Genomic DNA, 20,167 nt, shown 5'->3' with positions numbered 1-20,167 from the left:
TATATGGAGCAACCAAGAAGGTTTATAGATCAAAAAGGAACAAGTGCTTAGGAGAAGGGTTATTAAACTAGTTAGAGTTTGGTGGTAGAACCATAATATGGATTTACTTGAGAGTCAGAAAGTGCAATGCTAAGAGAGTATCCCTCTTCATTTTCTATCTGATTTCGGGACGGAATCCTTTTAAGGAGGGGAGACTGTAATAACCCCAAAAAGTTTGGACTTTTTGTAACCCTTATGAATAGTGATTTTGCTGATTATGTTGATTAAGAAAACTTTTCATGCCACACTATGTAGGAGTTCTTTTATTGATATTCTGAGATCTTATTAGTACTCCATATGGTATATAAGTTTATGTAAAGATCATCAGAATCCAAATTCGAACACTTTGATTTTCCCCGAAAATCCACCAGATACCAAAAGAATTGAATATAAGGTAACATGATTAAAAGGATTTAAATTCAAGGATTATAAGAGAGGATCATAAAAGGAATATAAAAGATTGTAAAAGGTTTAGGGGAACCCAAGTAATGAGATCCCGGATATGATCCTTCAAATGATCAATGAGAACGAGAGTTAAGCGAACGTAAAACAAATAAACGACCAAGGGGCAAGCACATACAAGTAGAATGGGTAGGAAGCTTCCAAGAGAAGCTAAAACATGTGGTTAAAGGTTAAAACACACTTACATCACAAGAAGTGAACATGTGGCATATTGATGATGCAAGCAATAATGTAATCAAAAAGCAAAAGAAAACATTTTGCAAGGTTGATTTACAACCAAGTAAATTCATTTCACCTTCCAAAAAATCAACCAAGCACCATTCATCTTCTCTCCCCCATTCCAAGCTTCAAAGCTCTCGGCCAAAACAAACCCAGAAACTTCAAACTATCATATCACCTTTAATACTCACTCAAATATTGTGTTCTATAGATCATTGGAAAGGTATTGAGATGGCCTACAACTCTTGTTCACAAGTCTTGTCCAAATAAGCATTCTAAGACCCTCATTTTTACAGTTCTTTCAATCCTACTTTAGAAACTTCAAAGCCTAACTTTTTGTTCTTGATTTCTTTGGAATGATCAAGCTTGTATGAGGCTCCCTAAGGCTTCCTAGAAACTTAACACCTCCTAAGGAAGGTATAAAATTCAAACCATAGCCTTTACTTTTATTATTAGTGAGTTTGATGGTTGGTTTTCTAAATGAGAAGCATGATCTTTGATTATTAGTAGTTTGATTTGAATTTGGAGTGATTTGGTGAATGAACCTTGTTATAGTTAATAGAAATTGATTGTGGTTGGTTGAGATGAAGAATCTGGAGAATAAGGACTGGTATAGTATTATTTAGTTGAGGTTTTGATGTGTTAATAATTGTGGGTTGTTTGGTGAGGTTTTGGTGTAGTGAGAAACTTGGAAAACTCGTAAACATAGCAGTCGTAATGCCCGTTTTCCTTAGACTGTTGTACATGAATCTCGGACCAGATAAATCACTGACCAATCTGTAAATTTGCAATTTTTAGCTAGATCATATCGTAAGCTTCATTTTGGTATGTGGTTCGCTTAAATCCGATTTACAGTTTAGGAGAAACGACCGTTTTAAGTTACGGTGTTTCGTGAACGAACCTTTACCCCTCGCTTAACTTTGAAATCTTATTTAAGGCCCTTAAAAGACTAATTAGAGTACGAAACAATTATGTAAGGTGGGTTAGGCAGTTGATAGAGTATTCGCAAAAGAGTCACCTTAAAATTCATAACGGTTAATTTATTAAAATTGGTGGAGCTGAGGGGACGCAAGCGATTAACGCAAATCGTTAAGTGTATAAACGACCGTAAGCGACCGTTAGGGTATGAGTGAGTTTTGACTAGTTCTTAAGCGACCGTGGTCTAATTCCGACTTATGTTGTTGTTCATAGGTTATCAAACCCACTCTAAGCTTAAGTCTACCCCGGAATGCTCATGCAAGTTTTCTACCCGTTATACTGTTGTTGTGATGTAAATATGTATATGCATTATCTTGTGATAAGTGCATGATTCTTATTAGCAAATATTGTGATATATTGGAGCATGTTGATATGGTATATATGCATGCCTGTTTCGTAATCTTGATATCTAATTGTTGATTCAATTGCTTATAAGTTGCATAATACCTATGCTAGAGATAAGCAGTAGTTGCGTATACCCTTAGTATAGGGGACCCAAAGGTGAACATTTTCTAAACTGGGAGGCGATGTTCCCGAGTATATTATATATATATATATATATATATAGTTTGCAAAACTATTAATCGAATAAGGTTTATTCGATAGTTTTATTTTATAAATGAATATTATTTTTGAATATTCATTCGAGGACTTATAACTCCGCTTGTTTTATTGAATGAATATTATTTTGAATATTCATTCGAGGACTTATGACTCCGCTTATTTTATTTAGTGAATATTCATTCGAGGACTTATGATTCCGTTTATTTTATTAAATAATATTCTTTATTTTACTAAAGAATAATGTTTCGATATTTGCCAAGTATTCAGAAAATAATTGATATTGTCAAATCATTCTTACTTTAAATATTTCCAGAGATTATTTTCAAGCTTTATCAAAACTATTTTTGGAAGGTTAGAGCGGATCCCAAAACTCGTTTTCAAATTTAAGATCTTTCTTTCGAAGGGGATTTAAATACTCGCTCAAAAATCTGAGGGATCCGGCTCCGTGATGTATTTTTATATTCGCAACAAGGTTGCTGTTTTGATAAAAGAGTTTTTGATTACTTACCCAACACTCGGGAAGTAAAATTCTTGGAATAAGTTAATCCATTAACAGGCATTGCCTGGGAAATATCGGTGAGTTTTCCTTTCCAACTAGATACGACTTCTTGGTCGTGCCGTATCAACAAGTTTCTACTTGAGGAAAGGGGGGACGCGCTTTACGTTTCAGAGTCATGGATTTCATCTGAACTAGGAGTGGTGTAAGTGGTCGAGTGGCACCGGCCCAGCCCTATTATCTCCGGCCCAGCCCTATTATATAGGCCCAAATGGCCCGGAGGTTCGGTTAAGACGGTCCATTCCTTTGGAGTCTAGTGATTGGTTGACAAGTAAATCCGACTGTTCTCCTCTACATGTAGAAAATGGTGAGGTTGCACTACTGCGACTGATTATCGTGAGTGGTCATCCTGGCGTGGCAAACTCCCGTAATGAGTTCATCATCCAGTTGGATATTTCTGCAACACTACCAGAGCACCTCAAAAGAAAGGCTACGGCTGGGAGATTGTTGAGTGTTGGCAGGGTCGAGTTTTCAAAATGATATTTTCATCAAATGAAATATCTCGTACCTTCATTTTATTTTGATGATATTTCAAAAATTGATTCTATATAAGTTTTGTCTTATAGCTTCATCTATGGGATGAACTAATTATAACTTGAACGGTGGTAGTTCAATTAGTATTCAGAAAAGATATAAGTAGATTGGAGTATCTTGTAACTTCATCTTTTAAACTTATATCTAGTAAATGATTATCTTATGCATGACAAAGACTTCAGAAAAAAAATGTTGAGACAAGGTTAGATATATGAGATCACCTTGCAACGATTTTTTTATATAGTTATAAACTGGAACTCTATGTATATTATGCGTGGAAGAGGACTTCCAAGATTTTGAAAAGTATATATACATATATACTGACCATTTTACGACTTGGTCGCGTTAAGATATCAATCTTGGTTCATATCTGCTTGACCGAGACTTTCATGAGTATTATGATGGGAATGCTCATATATCGTTAATCATTATACATATTATTTTGGTGGGCTTGTTGCTCACCCTTGCTTTCTTCTTTCATCACATAACAACATATAGACAAAATGAACAGGACTAAGCTCTCAATTCGCAAGCGGATAGGAAACGTTCCGCAGTTTTCTGTAGGCGTGGATGACGCTGTAGCTAAGGTAGGAACTACAGTAGGCTAGGTTTTTAATTATTGATGTATATTTACGAACTATAATAATGGCAAGGAAAATGTAAATTTATTCAAAAACCCTTTTTATGGTGTAATGGTTTACAATTGTGGAATAAAATGACTTGTGTTATTTTTGGATATTCATCTCTGAGACTATAACTTGTGGTGTGTGTATATTGTGGGGTCACAGTATACAGTAGTTGGTTGTTTATTTAGATTGAGTGTTATTAAGGAAAATGGAACTCGTGACAACCCGGATCCCCGACCCCGGATTTGGGGGTGTTACAAGTAATCTCCTCTGTCAGACTTTCCTCCTTTGCCTTCAGATTTTCTGAAACCTTTCTTATCAGAACTTGCACCTTTCCTGGAAAACTTCTTTCCTCTCCTGAATTTCCTGTATGCAATCTTTGTGATCCCTTTCACCATAAGAGCACACAGCTTCATCATCTCCTTATTAGGGTCGATCTCAGGTATACTTTCAGTTTCTGAGTCATCATCACTATCAGAACTTGATGACTCAGTATCAGACTTTGTGATGAGAGCCTTTCCCTTGCCTTTCCTTGAGGCAGCTTCTTTGGGACTTTCCTCCTCAGCCACAAAGGCAACTGTCCTTGACATTCTTCCATTCCTCTTACTTCTTTGTTCCATCTCAAGTTCATGAGTCTTGAGCATCCCATAAATTTTATCAAGAGTTGTTTCCTCAAGGGCATAGTTGTCTCTTATTATTGTGGCCTTCAAATCCCATCTTTCAGGAAGAGCTAAAAGGAATTTAAGATTTGAATCTTCAATATCATACTCTTTGTCAACTACTGACAAATCATTCAAGAGTTTGACAAATCTGTCATATAAATCGGTTAATGACTCATCAGGCTTTGAGTCAAAGTACTCATACTCTTGAGTGAGTATTGTCTTCCTGTTCTTCTTGATTGAATCAGTTCCCTGACACCTTATTTTCAAAGCATCCCATATCTCTTTTGTAGTCTTGCAGTTAATTACCCTGTTTGACATGACATTATGAATGGCACTATGCAGCAAGTGTCTTACCTTTGCATCCTTTGTAATCGATGAGATATCTTCAGCAGTGTAATCACTTTTCTCCTTTGGTACAGACTTTGCTGGCTGACCTGTAACTTCCACAGAGAATTTGGTTGGCATATATGGTCCTTCATAAATCCTGTTGAGATATTCTGGATACGTAGCTTCCAGAAAGATAGCCATCTTTACTTTCCATATGGAATAGTCAGAAGGTTTCAATATGGGAACTCTTATAGTCTCATATCGACTATGGGTTATGGTTTTTGGAGGTTCTTCAGTTTTGGTGGGCTTGGTTGGAGTTTCTTCTTCAGACATGATTGTTTTTGGATCTTAAATTGTTTGTATGTTAACAGATAGCTCCGATACCACTTGTTAGGTCACACACACTGTAGAAGGGGGTTGAATACAGTGTTTATCACAATCAAATTGAATATAAGAACTCAAGTAACAGAAAACAGATTTTATTCAGCACAATAAACTCTGTTACAATATGGAACTGTCCTCTCTCAATGATGAACAAATTATCACGAGAGCTGCTAGAGTTACAAAGAATAATAACTTCGATAATCGTAACACTTATAGTGTAAACTCTATGCCTGTGTTTATATACTACACAGTTACAAGATAATCTTCTAATTGATATGGAATATAATTCTGCTTCCTAAAATATATCAACTAGTTATCTTTTCTTCCAAGTATTCTATTCTTCATAGAATTCCTTCTTCATGCACAATTCTTTATGTCTTAGTCTCGATCTTCTTTCCTTTCAATCAGCCGCCTGCCTTATCTGAAAGTCATCTTAAGTCCTGATATTATCTCCTGATAAATATCTTCCGAACCTTAAGTTCTGATAACTTAAGTTCTGATATCTTAAGTTCTATCTTCAGTATAAGTGTTGATTTCCAGTTAAGTATTGATTTGTCCTGTAAGATAAGATCTAAAAACTAAACACAAATCATATTACACATGACATTATCAAATATATCTAACATGACATGTCTACAGAATTATATCATTTGCGTGTTATACTTAAGTCTCTCACTAAGGAAAATGCTAAAATCAAAGAAAACAATTTGTTTTTAAGTGAGAGGAATAATGTGCTAGAGTCTCAGTTTATTGAATTTGAAAAATTGAGAATAGAGTGTAAGATTGCTAAGGAGGAATTAACTGAGTCCTTGAAGAAAGAAGAAATTTTGAAGAAGCAGCTTGATCGTGAAAATGAGGTGATTAAAGCATGGAAATCATCTAGAGATATCCATGCTCAAATCACCAAAGTTCAAGGTATTGAGTCTTTCTATGATGCAGCTTGGAAAAAGAGTAAAGAGAAGCTAGAATCCAATTTGGTTGAAGGATTTCTAACAGATGTGGACTCGACGGATGATGAGAGTCATCCGTCGGATAATCAAAAAGGTTATTCGTCGAGTGACATAAATCCTCATCCGTCGGCTCTGAGCAAACCTGTGAGTAAAGCCAAACTTGCCAAGTTAAATGAAAAATATGGATCAGTTTCCAAAAACTTTATTTCAGGAGAATCTAGTCAAGCGAAGAAGGAGAAGAAAGTGAATGTTGGTCATTTGTCCATCAAGCAATTGAATGACGGACTAGAAAAGATTAAGGTTAAACCAGAGGCTAAAAAGAAAAACAATAGAAATGGGAAAGTAGGAATTAACAAACATAACAACTACACACCTGATAAGTATGCTCCTAGAAAAATTTGTATTAAGTGTGGTAGTGTTAATCATCTGTCTGTTAATTGCAAACTTGTCATGCCTACTTCCATAACTGTACCACCTTCTCTTCCCAACATGAGTGTTATGCCTTCTATGCCTTTGAATGCTATGTCTGCACAGAATATGAATGCACAATTTGCTAATATGCCATTTGCACCTAATCCTTATTATGATGCATTTAGTATGCCTCAAATGCCATTTAACATGCCCTACTGGAATAACATCTTTACAAATAGCATGCCATTTCCTGTTAATCAAAATGTGCATGATAATTATGTTTTAATGAATGGTTTCAAAGGTCCAACTCAGATGACTAAGGATGAATCTGAAATCCCCAAGTCAAATGAGATCAAACCTAAGAAACAGAAGAAGAAAGCTAACAAGGCTGGACCCAAGGAAACTTGGGTACCAAAATCAACTTGATTTGGTTTTGATGTGTGCAGGGAAACAGAAAGAATCTATGGTACTTGGATAATGGTTGTTCAAGACACATGACTGGAGATTCTACCCTGCTCACAGAGTTCAAGAAGAGAGCTGGCCCAAGTATTACTTTTGGAGATGACAGCAAGGGTTATACTGTGGGATATGACTTGATTTCAAAAGAAAATGTCATCATTGAGGAGGTTACCTTAGTGGATGGTCTCAAACACAATTTGTTGAATATCAGCCAGCTTTGTGATAAAGGCAATTCAGTAACCTTCACTACAGAAGCCTGTGTTGTGACAAACAAGAGGAGCAACAAAGTGGTTCTCACTGGAGTGAGAAAAGGAAATGTGTACCTAGCTGACTTCAACTCATCAAATGCAGAATCTATTACTTGTCTTCTCAGTAAATCAAGTCAAGATGAAAGTTGGCTATGGCACAAGAAGCTATCCCATCTAAACCTTAAGACCATGAATGAACTTGTAAAGAAAGAACTGGTTAGTGGTGCTCCTCAAGTGGAGTTTTCTAAGGATGGATTGTGTGATGCTTGTCAAAAAGGGAAACAAATCAAAGCATCATTCAGAAAGAAGCTTGATTCAACAATTGAAGAACCTTTGCAACTTCTACACATGGATTTGTTTGGACCAGTCAATGTGTTGTCTATCTCAAGGAAAAGATTTTGCCTAGTAATTGTAGATGATTTCTCAAAGTTCTCTTGGACATATTTCCTAAAGTATAAAGATGAGGCTAGTGAAATCATCATCAATCATATAAGGCAAGTCAACAATCATCATGATTTCAAAGTTAGAAGAATCAGGAGTGATAATGGAACTGAGTTCAAGAATTCTGTTATGAGAGTATTTTGTGAAGGGAATGGGATTATGCATGAGTTTTCAGCAGCAAGAACTCCACAACAAAATGGAGTAGTAGAAAAGAATAATATAACACTTATTGAAGCTGCAAGGACAATGCTTGAAGAATCAAAGTTACCTACATATTTCTGGGCTGAAGCTGTAAACACTGCATGCTACACTCAAAATATTTCTCTGGTTAATCACGTAAAATGCATGACTCCCTACCAATTGTTCAAGAACAAGAAGCCAACTCTAAACTTTCTTCATGTCTTTGGCTGCAAATGTTATATCTTGAGAAGTCAAACTGATCAGAATGGGAAGTTTGATGCTAAAGCAGATGAAGGAATTTTTGTTGGATATGCTGTTGGTAAAGCATACAGAGTCTACAATCTGAGAACCAACATTGTTATGGAATCAATACATGTTGTGTTTGATGATAAAAAGATTGAAGGACTGCAAGATGGAGACTACCATGAGAGCCTCAATTTTGACAATGTGGAGATGGTTAGTGATGACAGTGATGATGAAAGTGATCAAGAAACAACTAATAAGGATAGTGCAGAAAAATCTACAAGCAATGAAGCTAATAACTCACCATCCATCGAGTTACAAAATGCCTCATCCGTTGGTAGACAATCTGCATCATCCATCGAGAGACAATCAGCTTCATCCTTCGAAACTCAAAATTCACTATCTGTCGGGTCATTAAAAGAAGCTGAAAGTCAAAATAGATCACTTGCAGATAATTCCCCTCTCTCAAATCATAGATTCACAAACTCAGGGGGAGTTTCCAATAATCAAAACTCAATCACACATCAAGGCAACAATGAGGCCTCTTCATCTAGAGCTAATCTACCTCAACAAAGGAAATGGACAAAGGATCACCCCTTTGAGCTCATCATTGGTGATGTATCTTCTAGAGTTCAAACAAGGAGAGCAACTCAAGAAGAATGTCTATATAGTAGCTTCCTCTCTAAGGAAGAACCAAAGAAGGTAGAAGAAGCTTTGTTGGATCCTGATTGGATTTTAGCTATGCAGGAGGAGCTAAACCAATTTCAAAGGAACAATGTTTAGAAGCTGATACCCAAGCCTAAAGGGAAGTATCCTATAGATACCAAATGAGTATTTAGAAACAAGATGGATGAAAATGGCATAGTATTCAGGAACAAAGCTAGAGTGGTTGCTAAGGGCTATTGTCAATAAGAAGGAATATATTTTGATGAAACCTTTGCTCATGTTGCAAGACTTGAAGACATCAGAATCTTCTTAGCCTATGCAGCCCATGCAAATTTCAAGGTCTATCAAATGGATGTCAAGAGTGCCTTTCTAAATGGAGATTTGGAGGAGGAAGTCTATGTCAGTCAGCCTTCTGGTTTTAAAGATCCAAATCTACCTGATCATGTATACTATCTTTTGAAAGCACTCTATAGATTGAAGCAAGCACCTAGAGCCTGGTATGACACTTTGTCAAAGTTTCTTTTAGAGAATCACTTCACTAGAGGTACTGTAGACAAAAACTTATTCTTTAGAAATGTTAATGGCTCTAGCATACTTGTTCAAATTTATGTAAATGACATTATTTTTGGCTCTACAGATGAAAAACTTTGCAAAAAGTTTGCCAAATTGATGCAAAGTAAGTATGAAATGAGCATGATGGGAGAACTAACTTATATTCTTGGTTTACAAGTTAAGCAAGTTAGTGATGGAATATTCATTAGTCAAACTAAATACATTCATGATCTTTTAAAGAAGTTTGATCTAATGGATTGCATATCTGCAAAAACTCTCATGGCCACTGCAACTAAGCTTGAATTAAATACTACTGAAAAGTATGTGGATATTTCAAGTTATAGGGGCATGGTTGGCTCACTTCTGTACTTAACAGCTAGTAGGCCAGATATAATATTTGTTACCTGTCTTTATGCCAGATTTCAGGCTGATCCTAGAGAATCTCACTTAGTAGCTATTAAGAGAGTTTTCAGATATCTCAAGGGAATACCAAAACTTGGCATTTGGTACCCTATAGATTCTAGTTTTGATTTAACTGGTTATTCAGATGCAGATTATGCAAGTTGCAGAATTGATAAAAAAGGTACAACAGGAACCTGTCAATTTCTAGGAAACAAGCTTGTGTCCGGGTTCAGTAAAGGCAAAATTCAGTTTCTACTTCTACAGCTGAAGCTGAATATATTGCTGCTGGCAGTTACTGTGCACAACTTTTGTGGATAAAAACCAATTTCTAGACTATGGTCTGCAAGTGGAAAGAATTCCTATTCTCTGTGATAACACAAGTGCAATTGCCATCACTGAAAATCCAGTACAACATTCAAGAACAAAGCACAATAGACATCAAGTACCACTTCATAAGGGAACATGTGATGAATGGTACTATGGAACTACATTTTGTTCCAAGTGAAAAACAGCTTGCAGATATATTTACCAAGCCACTGGATGAATCCACCTTTTCAAGGTTGGTAAGTGAGTTAGGTATACTTAATAATTCTTGAATCTTTTCAGATATTTTGCAAGTGGTAATGCAGCCAGAAATTTAATTGATTTTTCAGTCTTGGATGAAATTTTGGCTAAGTCAAAATTTACATCCCGACGGATGATCATTATCCATCGAGTTTGATCATCCGTCGATATACAATTTGTTAATAAAATCAATTATTTTTCTGGAATATTTTATATCTCGACGGATAACTGATTTATCCTCATCCTTCAAATTGTCTCATTCTTAGCCGTTAATTTTCTGAACATTATCCATCGAGTATACTTACAGTTTGTAAGCATAACACGACGGATAAGTGATGGAATTTTTACAGATAATTTTTAAACGGCTATTTTGGGCAATTTTTATTGGTCACTTTATTTTACTTTATTACTTTTGACAGTTATTTTTGAGAGAGTATAAAAGAAAAATTCTTTTTTTATTTCTTTTCTTTTATCACTCTCAATTCATCTGCTCTAACTTCTTCCTTTCTCAAAAGCAATTACCCTCTTTCTCTCTGCAATTTTTACTCTCTAACAATGGCACCAGTCATCAAAATCATGTCTCAAACTGGATTTATCTATGAGAAGAACAACTTCACGGCTCTAGTGAACAAGGGGATTCAACAATCTGGCGACTACCACAAAATGATGGATTTTGTGAAGAATTGCAAACTCAACTATGCCATGCTAGAATCACCCACCATTTACTGTGAGGTTGTTGAAGAAAAGTGGACAACTGCAGTGTACAACTCAACCGACAAGACCATCACTTTCACGATTAAAGGTAAGGAATTATGTGTTAATAATGATACTGTTAAAGTATGCTTCAAGTTTCCTGATAATACTATAACTTCTCCACACACAGACACTGACATTGTTAATATGCTTAATTTCATGGGCTATGCAGTCTCTACTTCTAAATTAAGTGAAATTAGGAGGTTGGGTCTTAGGAAGGAATGGAGCTATCTGTGTGATGTAGTTACTAAAGTATTTTCTGGTAAAATTAGCAATTTTGATTCAGTTAATATCTCCATGCTCAACATGCTTTACATGCTAGTAACTGATAAATTCTTCAATTTTAGTGATTTAGTCTTATTTGAGTTGGGGTTTAAGTTAGGGGAGCTTAATAAGAGGGGTAAGAATATTTATTATGCTAGATTTTTCATGATGCTTGCTAACCACCTCTCTGAGGACATTGTGCTTGAGAACCCAACCAACAAGTTAGATTGTTGGGTTCAAGAAAGAAGAATTATTGCAGATTTAAACAGAGCAAACCACCATAAAGAGGTGCCACTCTTCTACTTTCCAGTAATGGAGGCACCTCAGGTAAGTGAGGTAATCTCAACTGTCTCTACTCTTCCAACCTCAACCATTTATTTACCTTCTAGTGTAGCAGTGGCATCTGTGTCAATGACCAGACAAATGTCTACCCAAGCTACCAAAACCAAAGTTTCAAAACCAAAGACAAAGAAAGCCCCCTCTGGTGAAAGATGCCAGTTGAAAAATCCACTAAACACAAAGAGGGGAGTGTGAAGGTGGGAAAGACTGGTGAGGGACGGGGTGAAAATCAAAGAAGCCCTAAGGATAAGGATGGTGAGCATAGTGTACCCAAACCAAGCCACACCACAGTTTCCCAACCAACTGTGGTTGTTAATAAGGATAAAAGCTCAATTCTAGTTGCATCCTCCCAAAAGGATGTAACTATTGAAACAAGCTCTCAACCAGGAGCACAGAACAAAAGGGGTAGGGAAACAAGTTCAGCACAAACCTATACAAGAAAGAAGAAATCTAAAATCCTTGGGGATGCACAGGGTACACACACAGTGCAAACTGGAGCTAAAGACCCAGTTACTGTACCATCTCAAAGTCAAATTGATGTGGCTCCAACAAATGTGGAGTCACAGCCAAAATCTGTACAAATTGAAACACCTCAAACACCAAATTCTCCCACACAATCTTTGGATGTTGACATGATTCAAACATCACAACCATATTCTCCATCTTTCACTCTGTTGGAGAAGCCAAAATCCATGCAAGTGAGCATCATCTTCTGGATGATTTGTTGGCTCACTTGCCATTTCTTTCTGAAACTGTTTAGACATTTGTGCCAAAATTTTCATCAATCTGCACAGAGTCCACAATAGTTTCCACTCCAAACTCATTCATTTCTGCTCACTCGATGGATATTGTTCATCCGTCGAGTAGTGATTGTATCCCGACGGATGTGCCTAATAGCAGTCATCCGTCGGATATTCAAATTACTATCCCAATGGATATTTCTCATCCATCGGGTGTCTCTGCACAACTCCAAAGCTCAACTATAGTCTCAAGTGCAGATGACTTAGTAATTGTGCAATCACTATTAGGATTGAGGAAAGGTAGTGACTTGAGTGAGAGTCTGGGTTGCTCCCAGGAAAAAAGAGAGAAAAAGAGTGATCCAATGCAGTCCATTTCTTCAGGACTGGAAAAAGTGAGTGTGAGGAGTCCCACCTTAGATGGTGAAGGTGAGGGTGTGAGGGTGGGGAGCCAAGGTGAGACCTTGATGCAAGAAAAGAGATATCATGAGAGAAATACAGGTACAGGAGTGATAAGGATGAAAACCATTGCAAGTGAGTCAATGAATATCAATGATGCAGAAAGGAAAAGGCTATTTCAGCAAGAATATCAAGCTGCTATAGATTTTATTTCCCTAGATGCTGAGACATTTACTCACCCTGTTACAGTTTACCAAACTCTAGCTGTACAGGGAAATGAGGAGGCTGAAAGAATACTAAACTTGGTGCATACTACATAATCTTTACAGAGAGCAAAGGATGCAATCACTGCTATGCCTTCTACCATTGGCAGTGATTTCGAACTGGATGAAAATTCTTTTGGGGATGTTGGTGGGGATGATGAGGAAGATAGCATGAGCATAGGGGGAGATGCAGATGTTCCTACCTGGATGCTAACAAAAGAATGTTCCTACTCACATCTCCAATCAATATTATTCAAGCTAATTCATGACACCCAAACAGTCATTCAGGCATCTTCTAATGCCAGCACAAAGAAGCTACTTACAGCACACCTTGAAGCACTCCAGCTGCATAAAATTCAAGCTCTCCAACACAGTCAGAGTGTGGATGAGATCAAGCAAGAAATTTCTGAAGTAAAATAAGATGTCATAGCAAGGTTGGATACTAGACTTCCTGCAACCACCATGACTGAAATAGTTCAAAAGCTAAGGAAGGAGGCTGATCTCAATAGGAAAGTTGAGGCCATGAACTCAAGATTATCTGTTGTAGAGAAGTCAATGGCCAAGATACTTACCAATCAAGAAACTCAGACTGCTCTACTCCAACAGTTGGTGGCTGCTCAACTCCCTCCCATACAACTTGATGATAACAAAAAGGGGGAGAAAGGCTCAAGTGAGGGGGAGAAAGGCTCAAGTGAGGGGGAGAAACAGCTCAACACTCAAGTTAGCAAAGTAATTATGCCTACATTTGCTTTCACAAAGCCACCAGCTAAGAATAGCATTGATCTGATCAATGAAGCAGGAGCCACTTTGAGAGCAGCTGAGAAGAAGCAGTTTAGTCCAATAAACTGGGAGAAAATTGATGAGGATATTCAAAAGAAGTTTGGTCTAGCAAAGAAGCCAGAAAAATCAGCCATTCATCATTCTCAAATCAGGCAAATATCTGTGAATGATATGAGCATGAACAATCTGGAAAGAGGCCAGACATCATGCATCAAATCTCCAAAGGCAGATCTAATCATGAAGCCAAATGTGAACTATCCAAAATCTTCACTAAAGAATCCTTTGGACACAGTGTATGAGACACCAAAGCCTGATGAGAAGAAACTGTTGTCAAGATTTATTGCATTCTACAAGGATCCAACTGATTCAGCATTAAAAAGGAGAATTGCCAAGGTTTTCAGAAATGGTAAGAAAATTTGTGTGGTGGCTGGACACCCTCAATTTGCTGAAGCAAAAAGGGAAGAAAAGGCAAGATTGAAGCAAGAAAAGAAGCAAGCTGCTTTAGATGCTAAAAAGCTCAAACAAAAGAAGGAGCAAGCTGTTATCTTGGCCAAGCTGCAAGCTGTGAAACCTACATAACAAATTCCTGAACAATCATCTGAAACCACTGGATCTAAAGATCTGAAAATGCAAGAAGAATCATAGCAGACAAAAAGGTTTAGATACAAACTTCATGCAAAAAGAAAAGTGAACTTTGATGAAAAGGAATTGGAAGATCAGTTTCCCAAAAAGTCTACTTCTGCAATAACTCAAACATCTATGCCCTCTGTGGCACATGAAGAATTCAAGATAGATCCATCCAAGAATTTCCATGGTGAACCTATCATTCCAAAGGATGAGCCAATAGACTGGGATAGTCTACCAATTCCTGAACTCAATCTACCTCATTTCATGAAGCCAAAGAAGACAAAGACCAGAGCAGTCAAGAAAGTGAAGCCCTCAATTCTCAGATCCAAGTCCCTAACCAAAGCTCAAACAAAAGTCAACAAGGGAGATATCATGTACATCTGTGACATCAAGGAATTCTCTGATCTAAACCTCTATCTGGATGAACTGGAAGAAGTTAGAGGGATTAATGCTTACATGAATCTACCTGAAAGGTTAATATTCAAGTACAAGGGAGGAAAAGAGATACCATGGCCACTTCACAGGATTCTTCAAGAGAGCCAATATGTACTGATAAAAATTTATTCATCCTTAAGAAGAACTTTGGATTTAATGTGACAGCTAGAAGACTAGTTCTAAAAAAGATTGAAGAACTAAGGAGTATTAGAGCCAAAAATGCACTCCCAAAGACCTTAACTATTCCTTACACAGGGAGTAGAGTGCATCTAAGGCCCTACTGGCTGATGGAATTCATGGATGATAAGGGAGTTAGAAGATTCTTCAGATTAGAGGACCAGTTAAGCATCTCTAGCAATGAGACTCTTCTGGAAATGCAAGGAATGCTAGATCTTTCAGAATCTGATGAACTTGAATTCCACAGACAGCTCCAAAATCAGATAGAAGAAAACAACAGGAAGTTTGGGAAGAAATCTAGACAATCAAGGAAATAGATCAATCTGCTCAGACTAGAGGAGCACCTTGAAAATGATTGTGAGAAAATCTTTATACACTTTGTCTTGTAAATTTTTCAGTAAATTATGCATCACTTTTCAGTTTTATCTACTACTTTTTAAATCTGTATTTTTAGAGTATTTTGTTATCATCAAGTTTCTCTTAATTTATGGCTACAATTCTAGTAGACATAAATTGGGGGAGATTGTTGGGAATATGTTGTGAACCTGATGATTGCATTAAAAAAATACCTTAGTAGATTCAACTTAGTAAAAAATGTAGCACTCGACGGATGATCAGATATAGTCCCGACGGATGACTCAATATAGTCCCGACAGATGATGATTTGACATCCATTGAGTGAGTAGCTTATGTAACAATAAGTCATGTAGCACATTTCTGTAAACACCTTTGTATAGATTCTGTAGTAGCATATAATTCATGTTGACTTTATTTAGATATGCAGAATAGGTTGATTAATTGTAAATATAAGATATCTTGTAATTCTCATAAGTGAAATGAAGTCAAGTGTCAAATAGCTACCCGACGGATGATCAACAAAGCTCCCGACGGATGATCAACAAGGCAACCCGACGGATAATAATCATGTACCCGACGGATGATCAATTCAAACATCTGTTGACAGTGACAACACAATCACATACGTCGAGTGTTTGCAAAAGGAATGTGGCAGCCTATTCAACTGGGTTTTTGAGAACAAAGAAGCATTACCATTTCCATGCTATTATGAAGATATTCAAAGATGCTGGAATAGAGTAGTGAAGCGGCATGGTATTAGACTTGATAGGTTTTGTTTTATTATCTTGTCTTATTACTATGTAATCTTGGTGATATATGTAATATCTGGGATATACCGTGTAATTATTTTTGCTAATTAAATAATTATTATGTGTGTTCAGTATCTATTCTGTGAATTAACTGTTAAGTGTTATTTGTATTTGAATATTCAAAAATAGTATTAATTGAGTATTTCAATTTTTATATGTCCAAAATAAAATATAGATAATTGTCATATCTTCATAACTATTTTTATGTTGATTTATGAATTTATATGAATCATATGAAATTTATAAAATCTTCTTCCGAATATTTAAAATCTATTTTATAAAAATAGGAACCAACCGACGTCAACCGTTGTTACGTTTTTTGGAACCCAAAACTCTTCCGAGAACTCCTTCCTAACCTAATTGTAATATTCCGAGCATTTTCCATGTTTCGACTTTTTCGATCCAGCGTACGGTTTGTCCTGCGCGGGTCCCGGCGCAATATTTTCGATACAGTATTCGTTTCGGTAAATCAATAAAAACCCGTATTTTCGATAAACGGGAGCTTTTTATTAAACTATTACAATTATCACTTCGTAATACGTGTAACCAGGCGCTGAGACCAAGACTGCAATACAAATTGTACTGATTTGGATAATTATCTCGAAAACCGATACCGTTTGGATCAGTTTTTACAAATAAACGTACTGTTTTATATCCGGAATGATCCAACGGGATACTAATTTTCCGTAAATATAAATAGCCTTTTACTGTATTTTATTTCGTATCAAAATCATTTGCAGACAGATAAATATATAATTTTACAGAGAAAAATCTTATATTCATAAACTGTTTCAAGAATCAAACCAACTTTTGAAGGTGTTATTGATCTTTGTTTGAAAAGCTCGAGTACTGGATTTGAAGGTCTTGAGAAGCTCTATCAGAATCTATAATCCATATACCTGCAGAATCAAAGGTTTAATTTCTAAAAATTTATTTATTTTCGAATTATTTTTATGAAAAATATGAATTTTTGTTTGAATGATTGTTTGTATGATTTGATAATGTCATGTTGTAGAGCTTGTTTTCCTGATGATTTTGGTATATTATACGTCTGATTTGGAGTTCAATAACATGTTCAAATTTGAGTTTGATTTTCGAATTTTAAAATTAGGGTTTATAACCCGTATGAATGTTTTCAATTGAAATTTGGGGGTTTTTGATTCAGGGGTTATTAGCTGTTGATTTATAGTGGGTTGTGTTCCTTATAAAATTTGCAATCGATTGATATATCGCTCGATAACAGAGGATGCTTGAATCGAAGGGAGTTGTGTTTTAAAGATTTACGATGTTCGCCGGAAACCGGCGATGTTCTTGGCCAATTTCCGGCCAGAACAGGGATGATTAGAATGTTTTGATTGCATGAACAAGTTCCTGGTGTTGTGTAGTGTTGATCTGGAGGTGTTGGTGGGGTGAGGATGCCGGGATCGTCTTCTCCGGCCACCCTCGATTTTCCGGCGACTGGAACTGCAAAATTGCAGTTTAGTCCCTTTAGTTTTGAAGATGGTGAAGTTTAGTCCCTGTAGTTTGCAAAGTTTTCAAAAATAGGATTCCTGTTTATAAAATGTTTAAAAATCATATTTCCTATTTATTTTTATTATAAAAATTCATTTTTAATTTCTGAAAATTCTAAAAAAATTAGTATTTTAATTCCGAAAATTATTCTGAATTAATTAGTTAATTAATTTCAGCTAATTTTTAATTGATTAATTGGTCAATTAATTCAAAAATTAATTGATTAATTGATTTAATTAATTATTAATTGATTTTAATTAATTATTTAATTAGATCTAATTATTTAAAAATGATTTAAAAATTCCGAAAAATAGTTTCGAGTTTTAAAATATTATTCTAAATTATTTCCAAGGCTCGATAATTATTATAAAATTGTTTCGGAGCCAGAATTGGCCAGCCGAACCCTGTTTATTAACCCGAAATTGATCCAACGACCCGTTTTAATTCCGAAAAATGTTTTAAAAATCATTTTAAATACCCGAAAGCCTATTTATAACCCGAGACTTCTTTATAAATGATTTGTCATTGATTATGTGATGTATTATGTGTTATATATGACTTGTTGATTGAGTATCGGTCTATACATTCGGTGTTTACTTGATTATTGCATAACTTTCAATCCGTTAATCGGATTTGGGTAAAACGAAGGGTAGATAGAAGTATGTGTTGAATAGAATCCTATGAGTTGATGATTGATAGATGCTTATAATATGTGAGCAGAAGAGGCAAGACGTAGGAAAGGGAAACAGGTAGTTGAGGAGTAAGACGATTGTGATTGGAAGCGAGTGCAGGATAGTAAGCTAATACCAGGCAAGTGTATTGAACTTTCTCGAGATATTGTAGTACTTGATAGTCTTGTTGACATTGCAAGTGCTTTGAAGCACAGAAACCTAAACACTGATTTCAGTTATTGTTCTTGAGCCATGAACCATATTCTTTCTAAGCCATTGATTATTGTATACCCAAACACGAACCACAAATCTACGATACTACTCCATAAATACATACAAACCAAATACCAAACACTTAACTGAATTATTATATACTCAACCCATGGTATCTTATGCTTTGAAAGACCAAATTCTTGAAACCCTGAAACATTGATTCCTTTGTTATCCAATTCTTTCATTACCCAACATCCAAGCCTTGAAAGTACCTTGTTGATCCACACAAGGGTTGAAACCCTTTCATTGTTAAACACTCACTGTTGTTAATGATTCTGATTATTGTTTATTATTGCTTAATTTTGTTATTATGTTAGAATTGGATTGTTTTTATAAAATTATGGACCAGATTCGTGGTCAGACCATATAATGGTCAAGTTAGGCCAATGTGTGCCTTGGATCCAGTAGTTAGAGCAATGCTGTGTGCTTTGCTCGGGGTTAGTGCGTGACTGATCAGCAGCCTAACCTTGGTTTTAAAATAAAAATATAGTATCCAATTCTAAATCATAATCCATTGTTCACTTGATATCATAACCATATTCACTTGATGATCATTATTCTCAATTTTGTCATTGTGACTTGTTGAGCTAGTTAGCTCATTTGTGCGATGTTGTTTATACTCTTTCCAGTTAAAAAGGAACCAATTGGTAACAAGGATCCCCAGTCCAGTGCGAGAGCTAGGGATTAAGGCTGTTGAAGCTGAGCTAGTAGGCTTCTTTTGGAATAATGTAAATTTGTAAAAGTTTGTAATATGTTTAATACTCAGTTTGAGTTTGAATGGTTGGGATTTAATCGGTATGTAATATATTAGTGTGTTTGGCTTGTGTGCATACTTTAACCTGTTGTGATCCGTGGTAGTTGGTAAGTAGGGTCATTGCATATTATTATTATTATCTTTATTATTGTTATAAGCAGGTTGTAATCAGTGTGTGTGTGGACCCCAAACTTCTGACCCGGGTTTGGAGGGCGCCACAGGTTTGGTATCAGAGCTACAGGTTATAAGTCACTGACACAAGCCTAGGTTGACGGGAATGGGTAGAGGGTTAGGATTAGAAGTAAGGAATAGAATGATAAGAACGTTGAGAGGTTAAGTGTTACGGTATAACCAGTAGTAGTATAATTCGCGTCGTGGTTCGAGATTCTTATGTTGCGATTTAATTTCAGATAGCAGCAATGGCCGACTCTTTTATTCCTGTATCAGCTGATCACTCAGAGCCTTCAGTTGGAGCACCAGCATCGGATCCCCGTCCTGTTATTCCACCAGCATTGGCTATTCTACCTCCACCGGTGTTGCAGCCCGTACC

Source organism: Apium graveolens, chromosome 11 (genome assembly GCF_009905375.1).
Source record: "Apium graveolens cultivar Ventura chromosome 11, ASM990537v1, whole genome shotgun sequence".
In the NCBI taxonomy this organism is placed as follows: Eukaryota; Viridiplantae; Streptophyta; class Magnoliopsida; order Apiales; family Apiaceae; genus Apium; species Apium graveolens.
This window is presented reverse-complemented; position numbering follows the sequence as displayed.